General features: G+C 32.8%; 1 long non-coding RNA gene across 1 annotated transcript in view; it reads left to right on the top strand.

Annotated features, from left to right (window-relative positions):
• LOC129807681 (uncharacterized) overlaps window positions 1-7,712 on the top strand; it is a 64,711-nt gene extending 56,999 nt beyond the window's left edge. The window contains exon 2 of the long non-coding RNA XR_008752302.1: window positions 7,338-7,712. This is a non-coding gene — a long non-coding RNA (uncharacterized LOC129807681). The remainder of the gene's footprint in view (window positions 1-7,337) is intronic.
• Window positions 7,713-10,011: the final 2,299 nt, after the last annotated feature.

Consider the following 10,011-nt stretch of genomic DNA (forward strand, 5'->3'; position numbering starts at 1 on the left):
GTATAAAAAATATAACATTTCGAACTTTTGATTTTGGTGTTTATATGCAACTCTGCCGAAATGTGGTACAGTTCCCCTAATAACACTTTCCTTCAATAGTAAAATCTTACATTATTTTTGGATGACTAAAAACAAAAATTCACATTATTTTTCGTATTCGTTAATTTCAAAAATTAATTTGCTAAAACTATAATAATAATAATAACTATAATAATGGTGGCACAACGTTCCATAGAGGAACTAGGCCTTCTCACAAGGGGAGTTCGGGACATCCAATATTATTTTTCTTATACAGGGATGAGGTTGTCAGTCCCATGCCTCGAGGAATCTCAAGTGCAGTGAAGCTCACTGGATGAAATTCGAACACCTTTAACGCCAGAAAAATTTCTGGTGACCTAAAGCGGATTCGAACCCGTGACACTTGCATTATAAAGCTAGTGTTCTACCACTTGACCCACTGAGTGCCCCAGATTTAACGTTAGGCTACACATAAATTACCGATAGGGAACCGATTCGTTACCGATAACTAATTTTTATCCGAACATAAGGTGTACTATTTTAGACAATATTTTGAATGATGTTTAATAATGATGAATGTGGAATCTCTTGAGTGATTTATGAATCAGTTCAAATCGGTTGAGAAGTGGTACACGGTAAATGATGTGAAAGTACATCTGAGGTATAGCATCTAAGTTACGAGTTCGAGCACTTCGCAAAGCCTGGAACGCTTTGCAATGTGCTGTTTTTCATCTTTGGATATGTTTTAAAGTTTGCCCAGGAGGGGAATTCTGTAACAGTATGACAATGTCATATGACAAATTTAAAGATTTTTATGTGGTAAATTCGAAAAAAATAATTCAAAATCAGATACACATCAGTTACCAAGAGTTTCATGTAGCTCTTTACAATCGCCAATAAAAGCTCCCTATGCTTTAATGGTGTCCTTCCCGAATTTACCATGAAATTTTTTCATGACATTGTCATACTGTTACGGAATTCCCCTAAAGGGTTACATTTCGCCCATATACGAAAACAACGTTGAATCATTCCTAATAACGTTTTTTCATGGTCAAAAGTCTAAAAGTTCTAAGGGGCGTATTTCTCAACTGACTGAGTGGTTTCATATTTGAGTTCGTTGGAAAGATCTTGAAATTCCTGACAATTTTAAACCGCTTTCAATCGGTTATACTAACCGGGATTGAACCAGTTATTACCAGATGAGTAATTTTTGTCTGAAAATCAATTTTATTATTCCTCAGCTATTTTAAGGATCTTTTGAGTGATTTATGAATCAATTCAAATCGGTTGTGATTGTGAACCGGTAAGTCATAAGTCGAGCATTTCGTAAAGCCTGGGACTTTAATGATTCTTTAATGAACATATTAAAACTTGTATGAAATTGCGGATCCCTCATAAAAAATTTTGAATTCGATTTGAACAATTTAGTAGCGTCTTTGAATGTTACCTTCAGTAAGTAAAGTGCTTAGCTAAAACGTGTACAGATTGAGTGTTATGCTAAATAGACCCCTTAAAATAACTACCTAGTGAAGTGCGTATAGGGCTAGAGAGGGTGGAAAAAACATGCTGTAATTTATTTATGAGGCGTTTATTGCAAAAACTTTAATGGTAAAATGCCAATGAACATCAAAAGTTTTCTAATTCGCGAAACAATCCACACGGAATGATTGTGTACTAGCGTGTAATGTGACGTAGTGTATGTATGGGGACAAATAAGGTGAAAATACCTCCATGTATACCGCAATATTGATGGTGTATTTGAGGTATTTTGCTGAATTTGAATAGAAGTTTGGCAATGTATGAGTTTGAAGTACGAGAAATTGGGTCTTATGTAAAAAAGGGGAGTTTGCAAAGCATATAAAGTTTGTCTTTTGTTAAATTGGAGTTGGTGATTCTTGTTTCTTTGACAATTACTTATACGTCTGTGTACTCGCATAATTTTCCTTGAAATTTTCATGAGCAATTTTTCCCTCGGGAAAACCATGGTGCTCCCTACATTGTCAAAGTTTTCAATTATTTGTGTTTACATAAGTTTGTCTTGAAAATTTTCCTAATCTAATTGATTTTTGAACTTTTCTGGATGGATTTATTTTTCTCTAAATACAGAAATTAAATTGAAATGGAAAATTCATAGAGTTTTCAGTAAAAACTGGTAGGAGAATTCTTTTATGATTCGCACATACTATCGTTTCGAACACTTCACATTTTTCCCATAATCATTTAATAAATTTGACCTATAGCAACATATTTGAATAGCTTGTCTTAAGTCACGCATTTTATGAAAAAATTAGGTCACATTCATTAACTAGTCAAGGACAATGGGGTCACTGATGACGGGATTTTGGCTTTCATGATTTTGGTTTTCGGAATTTTTACCAATTCCAGATTTTGGTTTTTCGTGATTTTGACCCATTCGGGATTTCGGTTTCTCGGGATTTTGACTTTTCGGTATTTTGGCTTTCGTAATTTTGCCTTTCGGGATTTTGGTCCATTTCGGATTTTCACCCATTCAGGATTTTGGCACATTCTGGATTTTGACCTATTCGGCGGGATTTTGGCTTTCACTATTTTGGTTTTCTGGATTTTAACTTTTCGGTATTTTGGCTTTCGGAATTTTGCCTTTCGGGATTTTAGTCCATTTCGGATTTTCACCCATTCAGGATTTTAACATATTCTGGATTTTGACTTATTCGGGATTTTGGCTTTCTGGATTTTGGCTTTCTAGATTTTGGCTTTTCGGTATTTTGGCTTTCAGGATTTTGGACGGTATGAAGTGTTGGAAGCCAGAGTGTGTGCGAAGCCTGAAAGCCTTCTCCTATATATAACCTATTAAAACGAATTCATAAATTATCTAAAAATCCTTTAAAATAGCGTTTATTTATATAATTAAATTTACTGATTTAATTCTTGTTAGAACGGATATGGATTTTGAAAATTTCTAAAATTACTGTATTTTCTTTTTACCTCGACTTTTTAATTTTGTCGATTTTATAATCTTCATAAGTTTTGAGTTGTTGAAAAGCTTTACGAGTTTCTGATACTCTTAACCGGTCTAAGTTACTTTAACCTGGTAATTGGGTAAAGTGGTACAAGTTGGACAATGGTACAAGTTGGATAATGGTACAAGTTGGACAGGGCTTTTATCCTTGATAAATTTAGTACTTCATTTTTATTTGTATATTTTTAATGCTTTAGTTTTGTAATTTGGTTCCTTGTGCTTAAAAACAAGTTTTGTACCGTATTTATCAAGAAAAAATCCCTGTCCAACTTGTACCGGCGAATTGTCCAACTTGTAACACTATGTCCAACTTTTGTATCACTTTATCCTAAACGAATCACAAACAGATAATTAATGTTTGGATGTACTTATGGTATATAGAGCATTTTTTAAGGTGATCTAAAAATCAGTTCATATCGGTTCTGACTTGGTAAACTTTAAAATGACGCACTTGATAATTTACTAAGTTTTTGAAGCTGTAAGAATAATATTTTTCTTTGAGTTGGATTGCTAAATAATTTATGGTGTACAGCATTTAGGTCACGAGTTCAAGCATTCTGCAAAGTTGGGATGAATTTTCACCTCTTTACTTACTGTTTTAGTATCAAAGTGTATAAAATCCGAAGAATTTTATATTTCTTTAATTTTTGATTGTGTTAAATGGATGGAAAAGTTGAGAATTGACCGGAAACTTTGAGAAAAATTTCTCGACTGTAATTTTGTTATTGAATTATGTGCCTTCAGTGACAGGAAACAATCCTTCTGGAAGATCGAAACTTCTTTTGATGTGTCATAAGACTAATTTTTGTCCTCAAAGAATTGAACACAGTGTGAGAGATAAAATGGTCTAATGATTCACCGATTATCTTCAGATTTTTCTCTTCTTCACCCACGCTTTCGACCATTGAGGTTTCTCTCCAGATAAAAAAAAAAAGAAGGAACCTGTAGGGGTATCCAGAATAAAAAAAAAATCTCTGTAGAGACATACACAAAAGAAATAAATTTATCGATGTGCCATATTTATAGATTTCTATATAATAGATGAAAAGGATGGAATAAAAGACGAAGATGTGAAGGAAATAATTCTTGTGTACCGAGATAGAAAAATTGTCAAGGATGGTAGAGGGATATGTACAAAGAATTGGGCAAACATGGGAAGTTTTCTTCAGGACCAGGAAATTTTTCACTATGATGGCATAATCTCAATTCCACATACTCATTCACGTTCGTACGCCCTTCAAATCTTCCTTTTGCACAAATATGGTTCAAGTGAGGATTTTTCCATTGGCAGATTCCACATCCCAAATTTATCCTCTCGACGAAAAAAAAAATAGAATAAAGAATGGGAGCTCCCGAGGCTGGCTTGAATAAATATTGTGGAAAAATCTACAGGAGATTTGGTTTGAATATTTGAGAATTTCCTGTTTCTTCGCTTTCATCTTTTTGTTTCACCTCCGTATTGGAATCCCAATGTTTAGTGTTGCTCCCTTTTTGGTTGATTTACAAATGCTGATTGTCGAAATTTCAAGTATTGTGTGACTAAAATATCTTACTGTGCAAAGAGAATAAATAAAAAATTCAGAGAATTATTAGATTTTCTTTGAGATTGCACTCGAGTATTTGGTATTACTTGTCAGATTCCCTCTCTAAAATCTTCCAGCTACCGTTTGAGAACCGAAGAAAAATTGTGAGAATATTTCTATTGTTTATAAGTGTTCTGGGAATGAGGCGGAATGGGAAATTGCAGATGAGAGTGATATATCAATGGGGTATAATTAATTGGGTCATTCACTTTTGTAATGATCCATCGTTGCTCTAATCACTTTACCTGTATAGTGGCTTGGTTATATAGAATAGAACGCTCAAATAATTAAAAAAAGAGGTATTTTAGAAACAATATTGTAACGAAAAATTAATTGAGAAATTTTACTATAATTCCCAACGCACCATCACTTTTGTATAGTAAACATGTTTTTGACATTTCAATGAGAGTGAGTGAGATCTAGATCTAGTTATCTCGCTCTCTCTCATAGGAAATTTTGAAAACGTGTTTACAAACAAAAGTTATTGTGCGCTGGCCATAAGGCACTTTATTTTGTTTATTATTATTTATTTATTGTTTTATTTTATTTATTTTTTAATTTTTAGACAGTATAAAACCGTCACATGCCATAGGTTTACTACCAGTTTGAATAAGTTAAGGCTACTTTAAAATATCAAATCATATTTAATTTGAGAACGCTCTGCAACGCTCTTTTGTTTTAATAAATTTAGGAAAAACTGTGTATACCTGGATTACATTAGGTCAAAAAGGCCTTTTTTTGAATGCATCAACCTTTGAATATTTCGATTTTTCTCTTATTTCCCAACGCAAAAATTTTATTTTATTAATTGAAGACAGAAAGTATTAACTAAGGTTTATAGGATAAAATTACTACTTTGGGAAATGAAATAAAAGGGGTGGAAAATCATCCTAGGCTTTGCGTAGTAATCGAATTCATGACTTATATGCTATACCTACAAATTGCTACAGTTTGTCCATAATATTTTTTATTTAACCAACTAAAAAGATGTGCTAATGAGTTTGTGATACGGAAAAACACATTTTTCATATCTAAAAAATATAATTAAAACATGTAAAAACTTTAAAAATGATGTTGACATTATAATTATTTAATATTATAGTTTAAAAAATCATTTTGATCATATTTTTTTTCTTCATTTCTTCTTTATTTTAAAATGAGACTAGAATTTGTTGGGTATATTTAGGTTTAAAAATAAATAAAGTAAATACATCAATAAAATAATAAATAATGAATAATAAATAATAAATTAATATATAAAATAAATTAAATGCAAAATTAAAAGTTTAATAAAAACCAATAAGGGGCTCCAAGTAGAACTAATAATTTAACAAGTGAATATCAAGCAATGTAAAAATTAATTTTAAACATAGCGCTAGGAATTATAGAAATGTTAGAAAATGTTAAATTAGAAATTTTCAAAAAGAATGTCAAAAAAGTTTTAGGTACAATCATAAAATTTAATGAAAATACGTTAATCATTTTTATCAAAAAATAAATATATAAATAAATAAATAAGTTAGTCAATAAGCCAACCAAAATCGTTTTAGTTGAATTTTTAATTTCTGAATTAAAATTTTTATTAAGAATCCAACTATGCTATTTATTGGTTTATAAGATTCCGGCGATCACTAGTGAGATTTTTATTCAGACAGCTTTCGATTCAGATATGGACCTTCTTCTGTGGCTATAACGGGTATTTTTATTTTATTAACAATTATTTTATATTACAAGTTCGTTTAAAGGACAATTTAGGATTCACTCACTCGACTAAAACTATGTTTTCGTGGTTTCCCACTGCTACCCACTGCTCATCGTCTGCACCAATTCGATGCTAGAAACTCCTTCTTTCATAGTAAAGCAACAAAATTTCGGAAGTGCTTTTTTGAATTTTTGTTCGATTTTAAGTCAAGTCATTCAGCACCGATTTTCCTATATTTTGATTTTTCCTTATGCATATAAACGTTTGAATATACCTTTCTGATTCATGTTTAATGACCTCGAAAACTAAACTGATCTTCTTTATCCAGTAATGCTTGCAGATCGGCTCTATCGAGTGTTTTTTGGTCCTTTTGGCCCCTTTTTTGAAATCGCTATTTCTCAACTGGGATATTTTAAGCGATCTTTGTAGGTGGTTTTTGATGATGCATGTTCTTTGGAGGTCTTTTTAGCCAAATGACGAGCTTTACTTATTTTTTTCTCATGTTAAGGTTCTAATGTAGCATTAATACTTCGCAAAAGCTGCTTTTTTAGCACAAAACTTAATACCTTTCTTGTTATAGAAATATGTTTTGAGTTGCGATATCTGTCGGTATTGTAACTAGATATTGTTGAGAGGTGACTATCCTGCAAAAGAAACATAACTGCACTCCTGTGTGTAAACTACATCTCGCTACTGCCATATATTTGTAAAAAATCACAAATTAGTTGAGAACCCAATATATTTTTCCAAAATATTTCAGCATTTTAAGCGTTTCTTCCATTTTAATGATATTGATTATACTGATAAACTTTATTAAAAAAATTGTATCCGAAATAAATATGCTTAGAAATGTGGTTAAAATCATCCCGAAATATTTTGGGAAATGATTTTAAGATGTTATTGAATAATATATTTTTTATTGTTCTTTTATTAAGATTTAGATAATTTTGTTGTTTCTAAAATTCTTCTGTTTGTAAGTTTATTCTTCTATTCTCTATACTTCTTGTATTAATAAAATTATTCTTTTTATTTCCAGGTGAGTTCAACAAGATATTCTGTTTATTTGAAGAAGTAATCTCGTTCAACAGTAAGTAGAAGAAATATAGTCATCAATACATTAATTTTGATATTTGAAAGAGAATCAGTTAATGATACTATTATCCTAGACTAACTATTTTTTTGTAATTTTGATTTATAATGTACTCTTTTATGTCGTAAGTTTCGCAAAATAACTCTATTATAACATACTTACGTATACTATAGCAGTTCTACTGAAAGCTCTCAGTAGAGCCCTAAAATTTTTTTGTTAATCACCTTCTCTTCAAACTTTGTCCAACATCAATTTAGATTTTTTTTCTTTGCCTACGCCCCAACCAAGAGTGCCATATAAAAAATTGACATTTTATACCAAAGCTCTTTTTCCTGAACTTGTGCTTGTCTTTTATCTCTTGTGAAATGGCAAGAGAGCCTTTATCTGTAGTCAGGCAGAAATCCCTGTGATGAATTTACGGTGATTTTGATGAGTCTATATCATTAACCATGTGCAAATGGTAATCCTGGGGAAATAGTGAAATTATTCCAAAAAATCTGCACCCAAAGAGAGCACATGGATTTTTTTTCTAAGGGCCCATGGTTCTTCTGTGGAAAATTTCTAACTTAAACACTCCAGACGATGGGTGATGATGTCGAGCAAAAAAAAAATAACTGTGAAAAGTTTCTCAAACTACATATATGTGATTTTTTCATGAGTTTAAAAATAAAATGGAGTGTAGGGTGTGGTGTTTTGCATACGTGAAACGTGAATTGTTAGAATCATGATTTTTCTCTTCTCATTCACTCCCATGGTTTCTCATCTTGTACGTTGAGGACATCAGCCCATGGGGATTGTTAGGTGGATGGAATTGTGGGTGGGTTTCGCTGAAGGGGGTTGTGGAAAGGGCTCGAGTGGGATAAGGTGAAATAAAATGAAAATGACGGAAAGGTGCGACGACGCAGGGAAAGCATTATAGCGCGAGCTGTGGAGATGACGATGGTAGAATTATAAATTAAAGAAAGAAGCTCGAGGGGGTTGTGGAGACATGCATACATACGTTTCAGCTATAAACTCCTTGCTATATATGGAATATACATAAATCAACTACCACTGGAGGGATGTTTTATTAATGCAGTGCTGTTGGGGTTGAATATGTTTCTCTTTTCCATCCAAGCTTATTGGTATTGTGTGTTTCGTAATTTGAAAAAAAAGCGACAGAATGGAAAATGTGTTAAAAGATCCTCCATTAACAGGGCAAGAGACCTCAGTACGGGATAAATAAGCGCTAAAGCTTGACAAGCTTATTGCAGCAGAGATTCTTTACATGCAACGCAATGTCTCAGAGCTTGGAATTCGCAATTCATGTAAATTCGATTTTGAATTGAGTTTTAGGAGCATACGATCATATCGTGTGACATAATCTTTAATATCAAAATCAAATAATATGGGCTGAGGTGATTCTTTTAACACAAAACTAACCTCTGAGGTTGTTTCCAATGAATTTAAATTACTCTATAAACTTAAAACAGCTGAGTTTTAAAAAGATCATGCACATCCTTTCGATTCTTATATATAAAACCTGCGTTCAGTGTAAAAGTAAACATTTTAAATGTAGTTTAAATCTTCCAATATTTATAGGTTATTTGAAAAGAGTTTGCAATTAATTCGACATAATTGCCAAGATTGCCCCTTGCGCGTCAGAGTCGAACCATAATTTACTCCTATGCGTCATTTACTCACAAGTCACAAGGACGAATTTATTAAGAAAGTCTCGAGCAATGACTCTTAGTAACTCATTTCGATGATTCAACTAATCCCGGCCATTTGAAAAATCCCGGTTATAACGTATGGCCAGTGAAATCTGCACAAAAGTTTGAAGGCTTAAAAAAAGTAAAATGTATACCAGTCACTTTTATACCACTTTATAGTGTTTCCAGATGTGTTCTTAACATGACATAAAAGCTTTGCTAGATTTAGTTAGGAAACATGGCTCCCACAAATAATACCGAAGAGTATAGACGAAAATTAGTTTGTAATTTTCACGACAGTCATCCTACCTTGAAGAGGTCGAAAGTCGTGATACATTTTGTGAGTATGGGAATATCGCGAAGGAGTATTTATACCATCCTGTCGAACTATGGGAAGCGAAAAATCACTATACGAGCTAAGGGATCTGAAAATTTTAGCACCCTTAGTCAATCGAAGATGAGGGCTCGACTTGCAAGCTAACATCCAATAAAGTTACAAAGTCGTACCGTGAGCTTGGTAACAGACTTGAATGCAGCAAAACAACGGTGAAGAAGTATCTGTAGTCTATGCTATGGTAATCAAGAGGAGAACCAGAAAACCGAAGCCAGCTGTCTCAGAAACTCAGGAAAAGACTCAGAAAATTCGTTTGTCTCTTTTGACCCAAAATGTTTTTCACGTTCAGAACGACATTGTTTGTGTCATGGACGATGAGTCCTATTTAACCATGGATGGTAATGAGTGGCAGGGCGAGTATAATTATGCACATGACGACAATGTAGACAAGAAAGATAAGTACGTTGAGCATACTAAGTACCCGAAAAAAGTCCTTTTGTGGCTTGCAATCAGTGCTGCTGGAATGTATGAACCCGCGTTCCTCACAAAGGGTCTAGCGCAAAATTCTGACGCCTATATCAGAGATTGCTTGCCT

Source organism: Phlebotomus papatasi, chromosome 3 (assembly GCF_024763615.1).
Source record: "Phlebotomus papatasi isolate M1 chromosome 3, Ppap_2.1, whole genome shotgun sequence".
In the NCBI taxonomy this organism is placed as follows: Eukaryota; Metazoa; Arthropoda; class Insecta; order Diptera; family Psychodidae; genus Phlebotomus; species Phlebotomus papatasi.